Consider the following 23,714-nt stretch of genomic DNA (forward strand, 5'->3'; position numbering starts at 1 on the left):
GGGGCTCAGTTCCTTCCCAAACTCACCACTCAGGTAAGTCACCGACCCCTCCCAACACACTCCACGCCTCGGTTTCCTTACTTGTCAAGTGGGATTAATGAAACCCATACTATCTGCCTCCACGGTTGCTATGGGGATGCCACAAAGGTTGATGGGGGAATGTCTTGAAACAAGTTAAACCCAAAATTATCTTATTCGGGTATCTGTTCTCATACTTTTCTCATTGGGTTGATGTTTACGTTAAATATTCAAGGACTCATTCATTCATTCAAAGAGTACATAAGTTAGGTATAAGCTGGGAGCTGGAGAATAAAACACAGATTTTCTGCTCAAGGAGAAAGAACAAGCTGGGCTCACCTGGCCCAAGCCCTCATCTGTGGGTGAGGAAGCAGAGCTTAGAACCATCAAGGGCCTCATCCAAGAGCTGGGGCAGCTAGGCCACTTGAGCCCCCAGGCTCTCCCAACATGCCACATCCCGCCCCACCTCTGTGCCTGCCTGACACCTTGAATGTCCTCTCCTCTCGACTCCACTTACACAAATTCTATCAATTCTTTGAGATAGCTCCAGACCCATTCTGTCTGCTATACCACTGTTTATTTTAGCCTTCCCTATCTTGGCACGCACCAGACCCTTCTTATCGTCAATGCTCATCTTAGCCCTTGACTCTCTTCTCTGGTTTTACGAGGCTATGTGTCATCTCCTCCCTTAACTGCCCCATGCCCCGGTCTCAGGCGCAGGATTGGACACGTAGGAGGGATCAGGGAGGGCTTGGCGACTGACGGCCTGCTGACAGATTTAGCCAGCCGGGAAAGGTGACTGTGGACATGATCTCATTTTCCTCTTTCGTTGACATGTTCCTAATTCGGCCTTATGAGATTTTTCTGGAGTGTCAGCTGTGCTGTTTTGAGCTGGGCTGTGAAGGGCAGAATGTCCAGAGGTAGGGGATGGCATGTGGGAAGGGCTTGGCCGAGGGCAAGGGTGTCTGCAGCCTTTCCCAGCCTTCAGAGGGTCTCGGAATATTCTGGCCCACTTTGGAGTCTTAAAGGGACACGTTGAGAAAAAAAAATACTCGAGAGATTTGGGAATGTGGACCATAGGGAAAACATAATAGAAGGCCCAGGGTAAGGTGCCCCGCCCCGGGCAAATCACTTAAGACCTGTGAAGTTGGGGCTGTGAGAGGAATGCCATCCCATGATCAGTGCCGACGGGACGGGCGACCCGGAGGCCAGATTCCCCAGAAATGACTCAGCCGTGCTGGACCTTGGTCTGCGTGTGGTCTCTGATGGCCGCTACTCTGTGCCTCAGTTTCCTCATCTATTAAAAGGGGATGGAGTTGGACTCCATCTCCGGTTACAAGTTAGTCTTGGGTGTTTCATTTTTAAACTTGAATTGTTTCTCTATTTAAAAGTTGGAATATTTCACATTAAAAATTGTATTTTATAGACGTCCTTTAAAAAAAGTCAGAACGCCCAGAAATCCTGGGCCCGCAGGACGGTAGTCTGTGTGGCTGTCACCACCCCTCTCCCTGCCGTGTCCTGGCTCTCCTTTCCCTCTGACGTGACCCTGTGGCCCCAATGGCATTCGGGTTTGTCTCCAACCCTCGCCCTGACCCCATGCTTCCTGTCGATTCTTCCAGTGACAGTATCATGTGATTCTGAGTGGAGAGCGGGAAGGGCAGTGCCTAGGGGACCCGGGCTCTGTGTTCCGGCCCTGACCCTGTGCCGACCCGTCAATTGACCCCGGTGACCCACCTCCCCTCTCTGCCTTCATCTTCCTCAGCTGTTAAAAGAGGGAGTCGGTCAAATCCATCAATAAGGTCTTTTCAAGTTCTCACAATATGTGACTCTTTGAAAATGCCAAGTACCAGAGTGAAATGGAACTATGATTTAAACCTTGTGGAATTTGGCTGCCCTGCTCCCTTGCAAACTTCATGTTGTGTGTGAAGGGAGAGAGGGAGGGAAAGAAGGAATGGGGGGTGGGGTTTGGGAAAATCCTCCCTAGTGAGATGGAGCAAGTCTTTGACTCAGGCAGACCTTCTGGGCTGTGGATAAAGTTGAAAGAGGCAGCACCGTCTCCTGAAATTCCTTCCAGGTCAATTGAAGTCTTGGAATTCCCTCAACCCAACACTTTCCAGAAACCTGAGGCTCTGGGTTAAAATTGATGGTGTATATATACTACCAAATGTAAAATAGATAGCTAGTGGGAAGCAGCTGCATAGCACAGGGAGATCAGCTCGGTGCTGTGTGACCACCTAGAGGGGTGGGATTGGGAGGGTGGGAGGGAGATGCAAGAGGGAGGAGATATGGGGATATATGTTTATGTATAGCTGATTCACTTTGTTATAAAGCAGAAACTAACACACCATTGTAAAGCAATTATGCTCCAATAAAGATGTTTAAAAAAAATGAAAAAAAGTGCTTTGACAAAAAAAAAAAAAAACCGGTTATAGTAGTAACAAATGTTCAGATGAATCAGAAAATTCAAATAAGCAGAGAACAAGTTAAAATTATGAATAATCTGAGAGAGAACTCCCGTTAAGATTTGCTGCATGATCTTTTGGAGTGTTTCTATACATATATACATGTATGTAATTCTATGTATTTTTTCCCAGCCAAAATAGAACTCATAGTATACACACACAAAAAAACAAAAAAATTGATGGTGTGCAAACCAAGTATTCACAAGGGCGGACGCAGAGCCAAATTCTCTGTGCCAAGGAAACTTCCAGATGAGGCCCGGGGTCAGAGGAGAGCGTGGAGCCATGGCACTCAGCAGGAGGGGCTGCTCTGGGCTTGGAGCTATCTGTGTTCACTCCATCTCTTTCCTAACTGGCTATTACTTTATTTATCTGAGCCTCGGTTTCCTCACTTGTCAGATGGGATTGAAACAACCCCCAAATTAACCTGGGCTATCTGTCTCCTAGAGGGAAAAACATTAGAGAACAGAAGCCAAACTCTTGGAGAAGAGATGGATGGCCCACCCGTGGGCTTTTGGGGTTTCCTGGGAGTCCTCCCTGCGGTTTTCGTACCGCGCTTCTCCAGGACCACGAGGGCCTGCCTGGAGCAGTGCTGGCGGACAGGTGCCTCCCCACTGAGCAGTCCTATCAGAGGGGGCCTCCCAAGCAGCAAGAGCCCTGAAGAAGGACTTGCCATCCAGGGGGATCGTACACACCCACCACTAACCCCCCCGGTCTCCTTCACAGCATCTTCACTGCCTCTGGACACCTCAGTCCCTGCATGGCAACTGGGCAAGAGGCCTCCTGGCTGGGGGAGGACCCCGGAGGGACCTGCAGAATCCCGGCAGGACTTGGCACCAGAGCCCTGATGCAGGCAGTCCTTGTAAGCTGGCCGTCGTGAGCTACAGAAGTTTGAAGACCTGTGGAGTCACCAACACACCTGGGTTCACAGGCAGTAGTGTGAGATGTCACAGAGGGACACTGGATTTCGAGGTCTGGATCTGTCCCATCCTATCCCGGATGACGGGGTGTTGCTGGTTAACCATTTTGTTTATCCCTGAGCCTCAGTTTCTTGACCGTAAAATGGGAGAACATCCTTGCCTGGTCTCCCTCACAGCAGGGTTGTGAGAGCAAATGGAAAAAAGGCACCGTTCAGGCCTGCAGGGCAGCTGCTGCCAACAGGGGCATGGAACTGAGCAGGCCGACTTTGGAACAAGAGCAAAAGTGTGGTGGAAATGCCCTGGTAGAAGGTGGTGAGAATGGGGGAGGGAAAGAGGGCCCGCCTGATGGAAGGACACCCTGTCTCCTTCCCACAGAGGCTGCCTGGTGAGAGGGTGCGAGCTTGGACTTTGCAGCCAGGCTGGCCAGAGTTTGAATCCTGATCCTGCTGCGTAGAAGCTGTGTGGCCCTGGGCAAGCCGTCGTCCCTCTTGCAGCTCATTGCCTCTCTGTAAAATGGAGCTAGTTATTCAGACCTCACAGGGTAGTTTGGAAGATTAAAATGAGAAGGGTAGACATATGTCAAATGTCTAGTGCAGAGCCTGGCACACAGTAGATGCCTGATAAGTGTTGCTGCTAATATTTTCTGTGACTTTTTGCTGTGGCTCACTTCCTTCCACTAGGCAGCTCTGGGCAGGCCCCAGCCTGGGCCCAGCTCCTGGCCCAGCAGAGAGGATGTAAGATACTCCCTGGCTGAGGCAGGAATGATGTCAATGATGTGTCCCTCCTGGGGCTGAGCTTTGTGCTGCTGCCTCAACTTCTCACTTGGTCATGGGTGTCTGTCTTGCCTTGACCATCAGCACCAGGCATCCCCATTCCTGACCTAACGTATTCCTTCTTGACTCCTGGACCTGTTGTGGCCATTCCCTTTTCAGCCTGCCTTGACCCTGAGCGGCAGGGATTAGGATCCAAAGGCCTCGGTCTTCCAGCCTTGAAGGAATCAGAGGAGGCTTATGGGGCTGTCTGAGGCCAGTCCAAGGCTCCCTGAGGCAGCTCCTGTCTCCTACCCTCCAGCCCCTGCAGAAATGAACTCATACTTGCCTGGATAGCTGATTTCTATCCACCTGAAATTTATTCCGCAGGTGGCAGCCCAACAGACTCCTTTGAGTTCCTGTGAGTTTCTCCTACAGCATCCTGACCAAGGGTACATGTATGCTCTGAAGCCAGACTGACTGGGTTCGAGATCCCAAGACCACGGCTATCTAGCTACGTGACTTTAGGTAAGTTCCATAACCTTTGTGCATCTCATTATCCCCAGGTATAAAAATTCTTCCTCACAGGATTCTCATGCGAATTAAACGAGACAATGCAGTTCTTGGTGCATAGCAAATATTATAGTCATCATTCATTTTGCCCCATACCTCCTGAAATATCCACCTTGGATTTGTGTCCAAGTCTTCTCCCACCCACCAGCCCCACTTGGTGCTTCTTGGAGGGCATAAATCCCCCATGAACTAAGTCAACACTTGGACCTGGATTGGAAATGTCCAAGGACTGACCTAGAAAGAAAATGAGGGATGGAGAATTGAATGGTGGGATCAGCCAAGCGAGGGAATGGGCCTGGGCAGGTTGCCTCTCACCTGCCCGCCTTCACCTGGATATAGAAGGCAGAGAGGTCACCCGTTTGGATGGATTTGGACTTTATGTTGAGCTCCCTCTCTTCTGAAGCACCACTCTTTCTCCCTGCAATAAAATGGTGAACACATGCCTGGGCCAGATACGGGCAAGAAGGTGTGTCTCCTCTGACGAGGGCCTAAGCTCCAGAGTTGGGCACGGGAACTGCCCCCAGGGCTCCTTTCACCCACTTACTCCCTTCTTCCCTTTGCCCCTCATCACCAGAGCTACCATTCATGTGTCATTCTGCACCCAAGCGACTGGGTCCATCTGCTAGCGAGTCAGAGGTGAGATGGTGGTCTTCTTCTGCAGTTCTGTGCAACCACATGGCAGTGCAGGGGGGCTGGTGAGCATCCCTGGAACGGGAGGTCTGGGCAGGGGTGAGGCCATGGCAGCCAGCGTTAGGCCCACTTCCCTTCCCGGGTGAAGGCCAGAAGACCAGGCCAGGCAACTAGACTAGCCAGTCATGCGTAGGGCTGTGGTGGTACATGTGACTGTGAGGATGGGTTGGCTGGGAGAGGTGGGTCCCCACTGGGCAGGTTTTGGTCCCAGGCCTGTATTGCCCTGTGGGTGAAAGCCATCTCCTGGGGTCTACAGAGGGAGAGAGCAGTCAGTGAGCTGGAGCTTTGCTCAGGGCTTTCACAAGCCTTATTGTAGCAAACCTTCAGAACACCCAGGGATGGAGGCACTGCTTACAACCCCTTTATTCCCTGGTGTATGACTTGCCCAGTGTCACATGACCCATGAGCAGTGGGTCTGGGATTCACAGATACAAGGCTCTTCTGGTTCCAAACCCATGCTCTTTCCCAGGATCTTATAATTATCATAAAGGGTTTACCTACACCGTGTGTGCAGTGCAGGTAAAAATAGGAGATTAATTCATTTACGAATATTTTTATTACCTATTGATAGCCTGACTACTTCCAAAGAATTTTGATCCAACTTATAATATGCAGCTTACATATGCGAAATCTGAGAGAAAGAGAACATAAAATCAAGGTCTTGGTAATAGAAAGCAGAGGCAAGGGGTAGGAATTAATAAAGGCCAAGAGGTGAATCGCCACTGAGAGCCTCCAGGTGTCCAGCACCATAGAAGGTTCTGCGGGATGTGCAAAATAATTTGATACCCCTGCAAAAATAATTAACTCCTGGATGATCATAGTTCAAATAGAATGAAATAGTTAAATGAGTCAATATTCATTGACTGTTTATTTTGTGTCAGGCCTTGTTCTAAGCACTTTACTTTTTTTTAAATAAACTTTTATTTTGGAGTAATTTTCGATTTACAGAAAAGTTGCAAAGAGAGCACAGAGAGTTCCCCTACACCCATTTCCTCGGTGTAATTGTGATACATTTGTCACGACCAAGAAACTAACATTAGTATGTTAGCAGGCACATACTAGCATTAACTAAGCTACAGACTTTATTTGGATTTTCCCTGTTTTTCCACTAATGTCCTTTCCTTGTTTTAGGATAAAATCCAGGATTCCACATTGCATTTAGAAGCTTTATACTTTTTCTTTTTTGCCTCCCTCTCTTCCCTCTCCTTCCTCTCCTCCCCTCCCCTCTCCTTTCCTTTCTCACTTTCTTTTTTTTTTTTAACATCTTTATTGGCGTATAATTGTTTTACAATGGTGTGTTAGTTTCTGCTTTATAACAAAGTGAATCAGTTATACATATACATATGTTCCCATATCTCTTCCCTCTTGCATCTCCTTCCCTCCCACCCTCCCTATCCCACCCCTCTAGGTGATCACAAAGCATCGAGCTGATCTCCCTGTGCTATGCGGCTGCTTCCCAGTAGCTATCTATTTTACGTTTGGTAGTGTATATATGTCCATGCCACTCTCTCACTTTGTCACAGCTTACCCTTCCCCCTCCCATATCCTCAAGTCCATTCTCTAGTAGGTCTGTGTCTCTATTCCCATCTTACCACTAGGTTCTTCATGACCTTTTTGTTTTTTTCCCCTTAGAGTCCATATATATGTGTTAGCATACTGTATTTGTTTTTCTCTTTCTGACTTATTTCACTTTGTATGACAGACTCTAACTCCATCCACCTCACTACAAATAACTCTATTTCGTTTCTTTTTATGGCTGAGTAATATTCCATTGTATATATGTGCCACATCTTTTTTTTTTTTTAAACATCTTTATTGAAGTATAATTGCCTTACAATGGTGTGTTAGCTTCTGCTTTATAACAAAGTGAATCAGTTATACACATACAATATGTTCCCATATCTCTTCCCTCTTGCATCTCCCTCCCTCCCACCCTCCCCATCCCACCCCTCTAGGTGGTCACAAAGCACCGAGCTGATCTCCCTGTGCTATGTGGCTGCTTCCCACTAGCTATCTATTTTACATTTGGTAGTGTATATATGTCCATGACACTCTCTTACCCTGTCACATCTCACCCCACCCCCTCCCCATATCCTCAAGTCCATTCTCTAGTAGGTCTGTGTCTTTATTCCCGTCTTGCCACTAGGTTCTTCATGGCTTTTTTTTTTTTTTCCTTAGATTCCGTATATATGTGTTAGCATACTGTATTTGTTTTTGTCTTTCTGACTTACTTCACTCTGTATGACAGACTCTAACTCCATCCACCTCATTACAAATACCTCCATTTCATTTCTTTTTATGGCTGAGTAATATTCCATTGTATATATGTGCCACATCTTCTTTATCCATTCATCCGATGATGGACACTTAGGTTGCTTCCATGTCCTGGCTATTGTCAATAGAGCTGCAATGAACATTTTGGTACATGACTCTTTTTGGATTATGGGTTTCTCAGGGTATATGCCCAGGAGTGGGATGGCTGGGTCATATGGTAGTTCTATTTTTAGTTTTTTAAGGAACCTCCATACTGTTCTCCATAGTGGCTGTATCAATTTACATTCCCACCAACAGTGCAAGAGGGTTCCCTTTTCTCTACACCCTCTCCAGCAATTATTGTTTCTAGATTTTTTGATGATGGCCATTCTGACCGGTGTGAGATGATATCTCATTGCAGTTTTGATTTGCATTTCTCTAATGATTAATGATGTTGAGCATTCTTTCATGTGTTTGTTGGCAATCTGTATATCTTCTTCGGAGAAATGTCTATTTAGGTCTTCTACCCATGGGACCTAATGAAACTTAAAAGCTTTTGCACAGCAAAGGAAACCATAAACAAGACCAAAAGACAACCCTCAGAATGGGAGAAAATATTTGCAAATGAAGCAACTGACAAAGGATTCATCTCCAAAATTTACAGGCAGCTCATGCAGCTCAATAACAAAAAAACAAACACCCCAATCACTTTCAATCCTCACAGTTAAAGAGAAACCGAAGTAGGAAGAGTCATTTTCAGACGGCTCACGGCCACACTGCTGGGACGTGGCATTGCTGAGTTCAGACCCAGACAGGCAGCTCCGCTCTTGGCCTCTGTGTTGGACAGACAACACAGCACAGGGTCCTTGCTGAGGAAGGGAGGACCGGAGGGGAAAAGCAAGGTACAGTGAGGACTCGGAGATAGAGGCTTCCTGGAAAGTGCTACAGCACCTTTTTTTTTTTTACAGAGGGAAAGGGAAAAAGGCGTTGGCTCCAGGGTTCATGTCTGCACAAGATTAGGAGGGACATTCACCCCATCTCTCTCGCTGCCTCCCCCTCCACTGGCCGGGGAACGCTTTGCAGGGAAAGACCCAAAGCACAAATGGTCCTCCAGACCATTCCTCCCCTTGGGATGAAGGAGCCCTTTCCTTGGGATGGCTTCTTCCTTTTGCTATTGTTTTCATACCCTATAAGTAATACCTGTTTATGTAAAATAATCAAACAATGTAGCTAAAATATTTATCGTCCAGAAGAGTGTTTATCTCTGAACTATCATGCTATAGATCAGACTTTTTAGCAGAAATGAAATGCTACTGGATGGACTACTGTGTAAGCTGTTTTTTCCACCCAACAATATTTCATGAACATCTTTTTTATTTATTTATTTATTTATTTATGGCTGTGTTGGGTCTTCGTTTCTGTGCGAGAGTTTTCTCTAGTTGCGGCGAGCGGGGGCCACTCTTCATTGCGGTGCGCGGGCCTCTCACTATCGTGGCCTCTCTTGTTGCGGAGCACAGGCTCCAGACGCGCAGGCTCAGTAATTGTGGCTCACGGGGCCAGTTGCTCCGCGGCATGTGGGATCTTCCCAGACCAGGGCTCGAACCCGTGTGCCCTGCATTGGCAGGCAGATTCTCAACCACTGCGCCACCAGGGAAGCCCAACATCTTTTTTTACGTTAATGTATACCTTTGTATAACTTTGATTCTAAAAGAATTCCATAGATGTACCACAGTTAATTCAACCAATCCCCTCTTGATGGACAAGTGGGTCCTTTCTAATTTCAATGAGTATTCCTGAATTCAGATATTTGAGTCCATTCTTTATTATTCGGTTGAGATGGACCGCCCGCCTCCCCAAGTAGAACAGCTGAGTCCAGAGGCAAGTGCCTGCTGAGAGTTTGCCTTGCACCTGCCGTAACCCTGGGCCTCTCCACGCGAGGGTCTGCTGCTCTCGACAGGCTCCCACTACCCTCGTCCCCACAGAGTTGTACCTCTTCCTTTCTCACATGTGCCAAGGGCATATCATTGTTTCATTCTGGTTTCCTTGCTTTTAACCAAGATTGAAAATATGTTCATATGTCTCCCAGCCACCTTCTTCCTACTGGGAATGGCTTGCTCATCTAGCTGAACTTTCTGTGTTTGCTTTGCTTTCTCTTGCCTGGAAGCAGTAGTTCCTGGCTGAACTGATGGCTAAGAGTTGAGCCAGGATGTGGGCATCCTAGCTTCCAGAGATTTCTAAGGTGGAAAGAAATGAGCCAGTTGGCCTGAAAAATCTGGGCGTGCACCAGCCTCCGCTCCCTACAGGAAGCTGGGTGGGACGAGCTTTCCACCGGATGTTTTCCAGGGAGGATGGACAGCTACTTGCCTTGATAGAGAGGGCCGGGCCGAGTGATTCTGGTGGTTTCTCTGATCCCCAGATTCCATGAAAGATTGGGAATGTGGAGGCCAAACTGAGATATGGCCTGGCTTTCAGATCTGAGTTCTGACCTGCTCTGGAATCAGGGTGGGGGTGATGGTCAGAGTCGGGGGGAGGGGAGGCTACACAGGCAGAGGAGCTGCAAACTCTTCATGCTCCTGGAGCAAGCAAGCACCCGACGTGGAGCCCGACTCAGCGCTTAGCTCCACGGGTAACCGTGGCCCCGTGGCACTGTCTGCTTTCTTTTCCCCTTTCCCTGGAATTTTTCTGGCCCCAGAAATATGCCCACCAGAGCTAGAAAGGTCCTAAAAGATCTTCCAGAGTGAGGACAGGAGCCATGCAAAAAAATGACGAGTTAAAAACAAACATGAGGGGCTTCCTTGGTGGCGCAGTGGTTGAGAATCTGCCTGCCAATGCAGGGGACACGGGTTCGAGCCCTGGTCTGGGAAGATCCCACATGCCGCGGAGCAACTAGGCCCGTGAGCCACAACTACTGAGCCTGCGCGTCTGGAGCCTGTGCTCTGCAACAAGAGAGGCCGCGATAGTGAGAGGCCCGCGCACCGCGATGAGGAGTGGCCCCCGCTTGCCACAACTAGAGAAAGCCCTCGCACAGAAACGAAGACCCAACACAGCCATAAATAAATTAATTAATAAAAAAAAACAAAAACAAAAACAAAAAAAAAACAGACATGAGCACACATGATGATGACCACATTTATGCGCTTATAGAAGGTTAAATCTATTTGTGCAGGATATCTAGAAAGAAAATGAATAAAACGTTGTTTAACAAAAGACTTCCTTCCTCCCAATTATTCCACTAAAGCTCCGTTTTTTTAAAGAAGGGTGATGGGAGGGATGAGAATCTTCCGATCCACCCCACCTATTTTATAGAAGGGTAAACTGAGGCCCAGGGCAGGCACACGATTGCCACACACAGCAAGTGGTGTTTGGTCCTGAATCTCCTGCCTCCAGGGCTGGGGTCCTTTCCTGTGATGTCTGGCTCCACTCTTTATCCCTTGAAGGGCTGCTTCTTGCCTTGGGATTGAAAAAATAAATCAGAGCAAGGGCTGTGTTAGCAGATGTACAGCCAAAGGAGAAGGATTCCCTTTTTATTCTGACCTCCTTCGACAGGACACCATTTTCAACCCGATGGAAAATGGTCCTTTTTTCCTTCCTTTTCTATATATAACTTCGGGATTTTGTTTTTGAGCCTCGTGTGCCATCACTTCAAAGCTGACGACGCATATCACACAGACTAGAATCAGAGGGACAGACGGGGCTTGGGGGTGGTCATAGAGCTAGTGTCAGAGTCGGGACTTCTGGAATCTTTCCTGCTCACTAAGAAGCCTCAGAGACTTATTTTTCCTTCTTTTCTTATAAGTAGGATGCTGGCTTTCTGATATTGCTCCCTCCTCTTCTATGCGCATTCTAGAATGTTCTCTTAGGTTCTTTCTTTTCACTCTCCATGTCCTTAGAATCCTCCTAACCTCCATCATTGGATCACTTTCTCCTTTTCGGAGCACTTTCCCACTGAATGCCTCATTGGACGTCAGAGTGCTCTGTAAGGGAGATGGAGCTGGCCTAGGGGATTCCTCCTCCACAGCGACCTTGCCCCGAGATCTTAAGGGACACTCACCAAGCACATCAAGGTCAGAACTTTAAGACTTCTGACTGCAAAAATCAGAGCTCTCCCTCTCCTTCACCAGCAGGTGTGTGGAGGGCACTGGGGGGTGGTGCATTGCCAGGGGTTGGGACTGAGCCTCAGGGCTGAGCAAGCTTTCTTGGAGGATCCATCCTGGGGCCGAGCTCTGGGGGACGCGCGGGCTGGGCTGAGAGTACCAGCCAGATGGCCTCTCTGGTGTCAGCCACTCTCCACATCTCCCAGACTCTGTGATTCATCTGCTTGCTGAATGCAACCTCATTAGAACTGCTGGGATTTCCAGGCTGACAGACTTTTATTTTCCAGAGTTGTCCTGAATGTGTTACTCTGCTGAGCAAAACCCTTTCTTCATGGGCCATTTCTCTTTCTTGGCTGGTGCTGCTACTTCCCTTTGGCAGAATGAAGAAGACAGTTGTCTTTGCTGCCTGCTCGCATCCCTTTTGGCCCTATGAGCCTGCCCAGGGTCCTTACAGCGGCTCAGTTTCCCCCAGCTCCTGGTACCTTGCATCTGGCGTAAGCATCCCCCATGATACGTCTCACATCTCCGTGATACTGCAGATAAAAACGGAATTCACAAGGCTGAAACAGAGCCTGTAGGCAAGTGAAGCCAGACTGCCCAAAACTCAGGCCCAATTCAGCTCATGGAATTCCCAGCTCTCTGTATAGCCTGGGTACACTGTACCAACGGTGAGATGCCCTTCCCCTTCTCAACATGGCACCTCCCTCGTCCTTCCTGGTTCCCCTTGCCGAAAGTTTGTGTTTTTGGTTGTCTGCTCAAGAAATCAGCTCTAACATTTGCACCTCAGCTCTCCTATGTGTCTCTCGTCTTCCTCTCATAACTGTCACCTCTTTATCCTTTTTTTTTTTTTTTTTTTTCCTTGTATCCCAGGAGAGCTGGCCAAGTTCTTTCTCTGCTTTGCTGATTTGTTTTTCTGGGTCATCAAGTCTGTTTTTCATTACCTTCTTCCAAAGTGGTTTTTAATTCAGCTATTATGTTTTTGGTTACTTTATAATTCTTCCACTTTTCACCCGTCTCCCTTTTCACATTGCCTCGTTATTTCAGCTTGAAATGAAGTCTATATTCTCTCCCTAAGGCTTTCTGCTCCTCTTTTAAGCAGGTCACGCCTTCTTTTCTATTGAGCTCGCTGGGGAGGTAGATACCTGTTCCTCTTAGATCTATAGCTAGGGCAGGCAGGCTGGTGTGAAGGTTCCCAGCTCAGTCCCTGACTCCTGGTGTATCTGTGCTGTGCTGGGGTGGGATTCTGTCACCACCACCATCCCCGCTCTGGGATCTTGGACACTTGAAGCTGCTGCTGGGGTGCAGGGAACCCCAGCACACGCTGGCAGTTATGCTTCTCCCCTCTGGCCCCAGCTCCAGCTGCCGGTGAGAAAGCCATGCCCCGGAATGCATTTCTCCACCTGCTCCAGACTTCCGTTTTCTATCATTTGCCTGCCTGCTGTCTTGCCTGGCTGTGGACAGACGGTGACAAAGGAAGGGGAGTGCTACCGTGAGGAGAGGTTACAACACTCTGCTTCAAAAAATAGCTCTTAAGAGATAGAGAGGAGTAGCTGGCCCCATTTCTGGTGGGTCCGAGCCTGGGTCACTGACACAGGACCCATGAGAGAAGAGGCGTGAACGATCCTTCCACCTTTTCCCAGTGGGTCCTTCTCTGCCTGATGGAGGGCATCCTGGGTAGGCTGGGTGATATTACTGGGAGTTCTCCTAGACAGGCTTAGTGAGACGTTTCAAAGGCGAATTGGTGAGCCACTCGAGATTTTGAGCTAAATGTCTCATAGTCAACTTTTAGTGCACACTTACTCCTTAATCCCTCCCCTGCATTGACTCCTTCATCTTACAACGACAGCTGATTTTTCACTTGTTACTAATCCTCTCTTAGTCCAGGTGACCTAGGTGGGGCTCTGGAGGTGGAGCACATGACCTTGACCTCAGCTAATTGGCACTTCCCGTTCCTAGGCCATAGTGATTGGTTCAAGGGTGGGCATGTGACCGGAGGCTGGTACAATCAGAATGAGGTTCAGGACTTTTGTGGAAACTCCTGGAAAGGATGCTCAGGTTTCCCCTCTTGATCTGAGCCTGAAGGCTTGTGAGCTAAGCTGTGGCATTCCTGCAGCCTGGGAATAAAGCTGAGGACTGGAGAGGGGGGGTATCCTGGGGACAGTGGGGAGCTCCTGATCCAGCTTTGCCTGAAGCTGGCCCTACCCTTGGATCTTTTAGCGCTGAGAACCAATGAATTCTCTTTTGTGTTTAAGCTCCATTTGAGCCAGATTATCAGTCACCTGAGGTAGAATGAGTCCTCATTTACACAAATGTGACCACAGGATTAGGAAAAACAAGACCCAATGTTTACAGTATTATCTTTGGGTAGCAGGATCGTGGGTTATTCTTATTTCTCTGTTCATATATTTTATTGCATTTTCCTACATTTTTGTAGCAAGCATGTTTTGTGAATAAAGAACAAACAAACAAGGAAAACCTCCAAGAAATACTGTATTAAAACTCTGCTTCTTCAACTTGGAAAGGCAAGAGGCTAAAGGGACCGGTGCTCAGGTCCTGTGGAAGCCATGGATCACCGCCAGGACTTCCTGGAGGGCTGCGCGGTGGAGGGGGGCCTCCCACCCAGCCCTGTAGCAGACATTTGAGGAGCTCCCCTTAAAGCTGGACAAGGAAATCCTTCTCCGTGCAGTGAGAAGCAACTTAAGGCAGCTGTTCTCTCCAGAGAAGGTACAAGTTGAAAACAGAAACAGTTTCAAGAGGTTTTGAACCGTTCCTGAATGGCAGTTCTGCTGCAGAATTGGAGGGAGGGGTGGTACGTGTGGAGCTGTCTCTCTTGGGGTGGGAGTCAGGGAGGCCCCCAGACTCTCCCTCGGGGCCAAGCCAGGACCATCTGTGAGGCTGGGCCACTACACTCGACCCATCTGGTCGCCCATGGCTAGGTTTCGGCAAGGCGGGTGGCAGCACACTGCCCTCGGCCCAGCTGAGTGCCCAGGGCTCAGGAAAGCACACGTGTTTTTGCACTTGCTGCATCCTGAGTGGCGCAGAGGACGAATGAGCCGTGGAGGGTGGAAACCCCAAACCTTGAGTCACCGCTGATTGTTGCCACAGGCATAGAACTCCAGCCGCAGGCACTTAGCACCGCTTATGCCTGTGCATCCAGGAAGCTGAGCAGTGGCAGGAAAAAAATGTTAAAATGGAGTCAGGCTGGGCCAGGGAGTTCGTGTGTGTGTGTGAGAGAGACCTTTGGAAGTCATGCAGGATGTTGTCTTTCCTCAGGTGACACCTGGGATCTAGTTTTCTCAGAGTGGGTTCCATTGTGTTCTAGTTCTTGAAATGGGCAGTGAGGAAGCGTGTTTGCAGCTATATTCATTTGGGAGCTAATTTATGAATCCTATAGTCCTGTCTCGGAGAATCACAATGTACGCTAGTGTACTAAAGGCTCTGAGAGGTCCTGCGGTAAAGGAACCTGGTTGATTGAAGGATCATAGAACTCATTTTGGGGGTATCACCCACACGCTGGATGGAATGCAGTGTGAGGCCAACTGTGCAGAGGGTGACTACTCCCCAAAATGTGGACACCTAGAGCATGTTGGAGTTTTGGGTATGGATGTGTGAACCAGCCAGGTAGGCTGGGCGATTCGGCCCCAGAGCATTAAAAGCATAAGAGTGACTGTAAGATCGTGGAGTTCATCTGATTTAAATTTATTTATTTATTTATTTTTGGCTGTGTTGGGTCTTCGTTTCTGTGCGAGGGCTTTCTCTAGTTGTGGCGAGCGGGGGCCACTCTTCATCGCGGTGCGTGGGCCTCTCTCACTATAGCGGTCTCTCTTGTTGCGGAGCACAGGCTCCAGATGCGCAGGCTCAGTAGTTGTGGCTCACGGGCCTAGTTTCTCCGTGGCATGTGGGATCTTCCCAGACCAAGGCTTGAACCCGTGTCCCCTGCATTGGCAGGCAGATTCTCAACGACTGCGCCACCAGGGAAGCCCTCATCTGATTTAAACGCCTCACGTTATAGAGATGGCCACTGAGGTCCACAGAGAAGAGCTGAGTTACTCATTATTACCAGAGTTCTTGGCTATACACCATAGACGCCAATGCTGGATAACCCAAGGGGGGAAAGAGATTTGATGGGCATATTATCAGGGAGACTGCCAACCCATTGGAAGCCTGGAGAACCATGTTCAGAAAACAGGCAGGAACCCAGCAAAGACGGGCTGCTGAGCCCGTTGCCAGACCGTGCCATGGAGTTGGATTAGGCTGCTTCAGCTAGAGCCAGGATGCATTAGAAACTGACCCACAGCTCTTTGTGTCGTCCCCGGTGGGAAGAGCCAATTGGCTGAGCGCAGGCTGTGTGCCCCTCCCCAGCCGTCAGGGTCTGGGAGAACAGGTTTCTGGATGTTTTGGCTTCTGCAGCTGAAGCCTGGAGCCCGTTTCTCCCTGAGACTTGCAGAGGAAAGCAGCTCAGCCATTTGGCTGGGGGCAGAGGGAGGTTACAAACCCCATCTCTTATTTTCCAGTTCACATGATGCAGTCACGTGTACTCTTTCCTATAAATGTTTCAAATCTTGATTTAACTCACAACATGGACCTTGATGAATTTCTACCCACCATAGTAGGATCAAATTTTGAAATCATTTAAACATTCACCTGGACTGTTCTTCCTCGATGTTTCCTACCCTTTCCCTAGTCTTTACTCCCTGACCTCATGATATAGTCATCACAGCAGAAATAGAGAGGGAAACAAGTGAGTATGTAGGTTTTGAATTTCACGGCAGATATAGTTTGGGAGTCTCAAAGTGTTTCCTTTGGAGCATCTAAACCCTGAGCGTGCATGCCTTGGGAGGACGAGGGTGTGGTTAGTTAACCATTTTTTCCTATTTAACCAGATTAGATTAGTGCTTCCTTGAGCAAAAAAACGGGGCCTCAGAAGGAAAGAGTTAATGCTGCCATGGAATTCTGAGAACGGTCCTGCCACACGCGTCATGCACCCACACCCTGAAGTTGAGGGGAAAATAGGATACCAAATAGTCTGGGGGCTCTGAGAGCAGAGGGGAAAGGTGCCCTACCCCCTGAGAGAAGTTGGGGGGGCTGGAAGTTTCATAGAGAAGCCCCAGTGTTCAGTGAGGCCAGGCTGCATCGCGAGCTCCAGTGTCTCATTGGGGGTGGGGGCAGAAGGATACTTTTGCTGGTGGCCTGAGGGCCAGCAAACCTGGAGGGCCTCATGCTTGGGGTGGTGGAGATGTGATAGCAGGTGCAAGCGTGGGCCAAGAGCGGCAGAAATAAGGACACCTCACCAGCCCATGTGGGTGGCCACCAGGGACCAATGCCCTGCTCAGCGGAGGCCAGTGTGGACAGGTGACCGCCGAGAACCAGACATGGTCCCTGGGTGCTCTGATACCTGTTCCCCCCACCCCAACTGGGTGCCACCTCTGGAAGGAGAGAGGGGGGACCACGAGGTGACTGAAATAGAGGTTCTGCCAAAAGTGGAATGGGAGCCAAGGGGGAAATAAACTTTTGCCTTTTTTCCCATCTGAATTTGTGGCCTATGAAATTAATTCTGATATAATACAGCTAAAACTAATCCAGTATATTTTTTTTCAAAAAGGTTTCAAGCATCTTCCCTTCTTGAATTATTACCAAACACTATCTGACATTGGTTTTTCCTTACCCACACTCTGGGTCAAAATTTAAATGATGGACGGCGCATTGGCAGGTATTTTTTGTAAAATAGGGCTGGCACTGGTGGCCACCTCTTGGGTTCTGCTGGGGGTAGTCCTGCCCCCAGGCCGCCAGTGGCTGAGTGTCCAGGAGCAGACTGGGTCCCTCCTCTAGCCCTGCCTCCTGGGCTGAACACTCCGTGAGCCACTCTTGTTCCTGGTGGGGTGAACACAGGTGAGATGAGGCTGATGAAAGTACAGTCATCCCTCAGTATTCGTGGGGGATTGGTTCCAGGACCCCTGTGGGTACCAAAATCCATGGATGCTCAACTCCCTCATAGTTGGCTCTCTGTATCCACAGCCCTGCATCCCCAGATAGGGAGGAACGACTATACATTTACTGAACAAAAAAATCAAGTATAAGTGGAGCAGTGCAGTTCAAACCCATGTTGTTCAAGGGTCAAGTGTACATCGAAAGCCCCAAATCTCTGCCTGTGACAGAGCCTCCCCTTGGGACTCCGTTTCCTCACCTGTAACATTTGCTTTGCTGCTCACAGTGGTCCAGATCTCTGGCCTCCAGTGACTGCCACGGGCAGGCGCCTTCCCCACAGTCCTCTTTTTTTGTCTTCACGACAGCCCTGCCAGTTTACAGATTTTGGAAGCAGGTTCACAGAGAAGGGCCTTGCCAAAGGCCAGACAGTCAATTCATCGAATTTAAGACTTCATAGATGGTGGGACACACTATGATTTTATAAACAGGAAAGAAAGAAAAAGAGCTGCCAATTATAACTGCAAGGGGTCACAGCTCATAAGGCCATTCTAATGTCAGAGATGTTAAAATGTGTGAAAAGCGGGCCTCAGAACTGACAGACTGCTGAGTTGAGCAGACAAGGGTGCAGTCCCAAGCCTGAGAGATACAAAGCTCATAGTCTTTAAGTTCAGTCCAGCTGCCAAAGGCTGATGTGAGTGAGACTTGAAAGAGCCACAGGACAAAACAGGACTTCTAATCACATAACGTGCGGTGCAGACACAGGAATCATCACAGGCAGGGACATGCCAACAGCTGGAATGGAATAAATCCCTTGCTGACTCTTACAGAAGCCACCTCACTTAGATTTTCAGTGAATTGGAATTGGGGTGGGTTTGGGTGGAATTTGATCATAAGACCAAAAACTGACTCTTGCCTATGGTGTCTGATGCAATCTCATGAGCCAACTCATCCAAGAACTGCTTGGCTTGCCCCAGACCCAATTCCCTACAGGGAATAGACTCCAAATTTGTTGGAGATTTGAGGAGGCTTCCAGGTGACACGATGGACCAGAACAAAGTCCAGAAGACTGCCTGGGCTCCCCCAGGCTCTGCCTTGCCCTTAGTCTGGGGTTGCAGGAGGCTCTGGGGCCTGCCTCTCACCAGCCCCTCTCCTTGGGGGGAGCAGGTCCCGCTTCCCTGGGGCCCACTCTTAACTGGGGACACGTTCGGGTCAAACAGAGGGTCAAGTATCCATGGACCCTGGAAACTGCCTTTGCCGTGAAACCCTCCCCCAAATTAGATCTGTCCCCTAGATGGAGCCTGAGTCCCCACAGCTTGGGACACTGGGATCTAGACCTTTAATCACTCCTCGTGGTGTACCCTGTCTGGATCTGGACCCGTCCTTTCCTGGCTCCTTCGCCAACTCTGCCATCCTCCCAGATGGCCATCTGACATGAGTTACCGTTAACGCAGGCGGAGCGTGACCTGTCCCAGCACTTCAGGGACCTAATATCATCAGATGTACTCCACAATCTCTGAAGTAGGAATTATCATCCCCATTTTAAAGATGGCAAACCTGAGGCTCAGCAAAGCCAAGAAATAACACATCCAAGGCCACACAGCCCCTAAATAAGAGAGGTCTTAACCAAGAGCGGTGCCTGAGTCAGCAGGAGCGCTCAACTACTTGTTAGATGACAGAGTGAAAACTGCCTTATGATGATGATGCTAAAAATTTTGCTGCGAACTAATTGTTATTTAATTTTATTCATCTGAGCACCTGCTTTTGTGTCCAATGTGGACCTACAGAGGAAGTGGGTTCTGGGCAACCGAGGCTGTAACATACATGTGCACACACACACAATCCTCCCTTAATGACCCGCCTGCAATTGATATACTCCTAAGTAGCATTTCGTGTACTGGGGAGATTCTATTTCCACACTAGCAGCAAACTTGACCTTGGTGTCAGCTGCCAGCTGCTTATAATTCTGACAGATGCAAGCACATTTCTGGGAAGCTGTAGCCACTCAGGACCTCACAGATCAACAGGCAATGTTGGCGGCTTTGGTAAGATTGATCGACCTTCAAGAATCCCATTTACAGCCCGAATAGAGCCTCGGTTTACCACGGCCCGGGGCCCTGATGACTTCGACAGCTCCCTTCTAAATCTGTCAGCTGGGGCTGGTGGCGATATTAAAGAACACTCTATTTATACGAAGCAGCAATTAGAGGAATGCTCACCAATGGGGCACCGCTTCCAAGTAAATCCCCGGCCTTCCAAATGGTGTCACGCTCGTGGTTATTTTAATCCGCTTGGAATTTCAGGGATATTAATGTGACGGGCCATCGCGGAGGATTAGCCAGGTTTATTTCTGCTGACATTTCAGAGAGCACACTCAGGTTCCCAAGACGGCCCGCACCTCCCTCCTGACACATCCACATCGCTGGGGGGGGTGGGGGGTGGGGGATGGGGAGGGGGGCGGTGCCGGGGGAGGGAGAGGCAGCTGCAGAGAGGGGGAAGCTCCCCCGTAGGCCCCGCCTGCCCTGCTCTCTCTTTCTTCCCCTGCCATCCTCCTCCTTTTCCTGCGGCGCCTCCATTTTCTGCCCACCTCATTCTGGGCCCCTCCACTCATTTCCTCCCCGTTCTGTCCTTTTCTTGTTCTCTCCAGGAAACCAAGCTGTATCTGAGATGATCTTCTGGACAGAAGTATAAGGGGTCCCATTTGACAGTTAATGGGGCAGTGGTTATAACTGACCTAGGAATGGGATTGCCAGATAAAATGCAACATCTCACTTAAATGTGGATTTCGGATAAACACCTAAGACTTTTTTTCAGTATATGTGATATTTTGAGACATACTTATAACACTAAAAAAAAAAAAAATCCTTCATTATTTATCTGAAATTATTTCATGGAGTGCCCTGAATTTTTATTTGCTAAATCTGGCAACCCTACATGGGGAGGGTGGGTATCAAGTAGACAGACCGGTGCTGGACCAAAAAGTGTCACACCTTAATGCACGGACTGAGTTTGTCCTTCATCTCAATCACCTTGTTAGAGCCCCCAGGGCCCTGGGCATCCCATTACACAGCCTCTTACTTTCTGATGATTTTTTTCCTGCTACATTGTGGGTCTCCTGAGGGCAGAGACCAGGCCTTATTTCTCTTTAGATCCCCAGGTCCTGACATGTGTGACATTTGGAGGTGATCAATAAAGATTTATTGAATGGATGGATGAATAAAAGCATGTTTTACTCCAATAATGATGATGTCATCTCTCAAAGCATTTTGGGAACCCTTTTTCATTCAATGATGAACCCACTTAGAAGAGCAAGCCCCTGGTGCTGGTTACGAACTCTTCAGTTGCAAGATTGTAGGGAACCTCTGGGAGGATCCTGGGAGGCCCTCAGGGAGATGAGGAGTTGACTGTTACTAGCTGGTATGGAAATATTTCAATGTTTTAGCTATAAGCCTGGCTGCATTGCTGTTTACAGCAGCTGAATATTGTTGTTTACCTCTTCTGGAAACAGAAATATGATCACCCCCCCCCCCCCCCACTTCGCTCCGACAGGTGAGCAAACTGAGACACAGAGAGGTTAGGAAGTTTGTCACTGGACACACAGCTCAAGCTGCAGTGCCAGGTTTGAACTCAGGCAGCCTGGCCACAGCCTCCATGCCAGATTCCCTTTCCCAGTGATTTCTGCCCCTTTATTACGTGCTTAGCATACCTGTGCTGCCAGGCATTGTTCTAAGAACTTCCATTTTTACATGCTGTCTGTCTTGGTCTGCTCTGGCTGCTGTAACAAAACACCATAGATTCTGTGTCCTCAACAGCAGAAATGTATTGCTCAGTTTTAGAGGCTGGAAATCTAAGATTAAGGTGCCGGCTGATTCAGTTCCTGGTGAGAACTCTCTTTCTGGTTTGGGGAATGACTTCTTGCTGTGTCCTCACATGGCAGGCAGAAAGAGAGAGAGAGAGAGAGAGAGAGAGAGAGAGAGAGAGAGAGATGGTTCTCATGTATCTTCTTGTAAGGGCACTAATCCCATCACAGGGGCTTCACCCTCATGATCGCATCTAAACTTAATTATTCCCTAAAGGCCCCATCTCTGGATACCATCACAATGGGGGTTAGGGCTTCAACACATGAATTTGGGGAGGACACAAACATTCCAGAACCCAGTCCTCACAACAACTCTATGAAATGGGTACCCTGATTATTCCCACTTTACAGATAAGAAATTGAGCCAACCTGAGGTTAAGTTACTGGCCCAAGGCTATGCAACTAGCAGGAAGAGGGGTTAGGACTGAACCCCTGGCTGCAGGGTTTCTGCCCTCACCCAAACTCCTATGGGGCTTCTGAATGGGGGTCAGGACCTTATTTCTCAGTTCCCATAGAACTTATATTTGGGGATCATACGTCCTGGGCCCTTGTTTGTTCCCCCAACAGGTGCTTAGAAAGCACCTGTGCCTTGCCAGGCACCGACCATGGTTGACAGTGTGAAGGACAGAAAGGTGCATGGACCACAGTCCCTACCCTCAAGAAACTAAACCAGGGAGATGAGGCCTGTACCCCATCTGTTGCCAATTACCAGCTCTTTATTCTACCTCTGGAGGGTCCTCTCTACCTCTTCACTTCTCTACATCTTCTCCAACCACAGCTTGGCTGGGGTCAGGTGGGCCCTCATGGATCCTATCACAACAGACTACTAGCAGTGACCTGGTCTCTCTAAGCCACCTTACACCCTGTCCCCCAGATCAGCCCACGGTGGTGTCCTTGCCTTCTCAGCATCCCTCAGCATCTCTCTTATTTGTCTTTGACAATTTTCAAAGACGCCTTTTGTTTGCACGTTGTCTCTCTGGGCCCTGCCCCTTCACTGTCTACAGCGTAGAGCACAGATCAGCTGGAGCTTCTGCAGTTCCAATGGCGTGGGGCCCAGAATGCAGCAGCCCGACCCTCACCCTGTAGCAGACCTGGGAATTCTGCCGAAACCCAGGGTTCCGGGAAGCAGGGTCATAGCCAATGGCCTGAACATACAAGATGGCACCCCACAGCCTGGCCTCGAGGCCTTCCGTGGTTGGGTCCTCAACTGCGGGTTCCCTGGATTTACCCTACAAAGTCTCTGTTCCAGCCAAAACTGGCTGCTTCCTGTCTTCTGTACTGGTCTGAGGGGGCTGGGCTGGTATTTCCCAAAAGACCAGCTCTCCAATGAGGCCAAGGTCATGCCAACAGTCTTGCTGTGGAGGAGGTTTCCAAGGGCAGGTGTGGGAAAGGCCAGCCCTGCTGTGTGCCCAGCACCATGTGTACACTTCACGTGTAGTCATGGCACACCCTCACTCCCACCTCCCAGGCTGTATTGTCAAGATGGGCCTCCAGGCATTTGCATATTCAACTCTATGGTCCTCTCCACTCAAAAATCACCTCCTCCAGGAAGACTTCCAGGACACCCAGACTGACAGCTCCCCCTCCTCTGTGTTCCTGCAACATAGCCTAGATCCTTGTTTGATTAGAATTGCCTGGTGACTTGTTGGCCTCCCCCACTGGACTTCAACATCTTTCCTTTTGCTGTGTCCCCAGACACCATTCTTGGCACATGGTAGATGCTTTGTCTGTGTCTACCCAGAGCATGTCTCCAAAACCCGTGTTCTTCCTCTGCCCATTGAGGCCCCAGACAGCCTGGCAGACCAGCGAGGAGGAGCTTACTGGCTGGGACACAGGCCACCTCCATATCAAGCCAGGGCTCCCAGGGTGAGAATCGCTTGGTTTTCTGTGACTTGGCCTGTGGCTGGGATGCTGGGAACCCCGTGACAGCCCATCTGGGCCTGTGGAAATGTAAAAGTCAGAGGGTTTTATTGCTGCTTTAGGAGTCTTTGGACAGTTCCTTCTGGAAATAATTTTAGAAATCGACCGAAGCCGAGAGGTATCCAGAATTCGGCAAGGGACCGAGAGGGAGGCAGGCATGGCCTCCGTGACTAGCTGCTCCACCCAAGCGTCGGGCCAGGAGGAGGTTTATTGGGACTCTGGCTCTCCATCCCGGAGACCTGCTCATAACTGTCCCA

General features: G+C 49.1%; 1 long non-coding RNA gene across 1 annotated transcript; it reads right to left on the reverse strand.

Annotated features, from left to right (window-relative positions):
* Nucleotides 1-9,031: 9,031 nt before the first annotated feature.
* On the reverse strand, nucleotides 9,032-20,045 carry LOC309654362. Its single transcript, XR_014260187.1, has 2 exons — nucleotides 19,898-20,045; nucleotides 9,032-18,151 (listed from the first exon to the last, which is right to left on the reverse strand). It is a non-coding gene; the product is annotated as an uncharacterized lncRNA (long non-coding RNA).
* Nucleotides 20,046-23,714: the final 3,669 nt, after the last annotated feature.

The sequence above is a fragment of the Balaenoptera physalus genome (genome assembly GCF_965194825.1).
Source record: "Balaenoptera physalus genome assembly, chromosome: 2".
Taxonomy (NCBI): domain Eukaryota; kingdom Metazoa; phylum Chordata; class Mammalia; order Artiodactyla; family Balaenopteridae; genus Balaenoptera; species Balaenoptera physalus.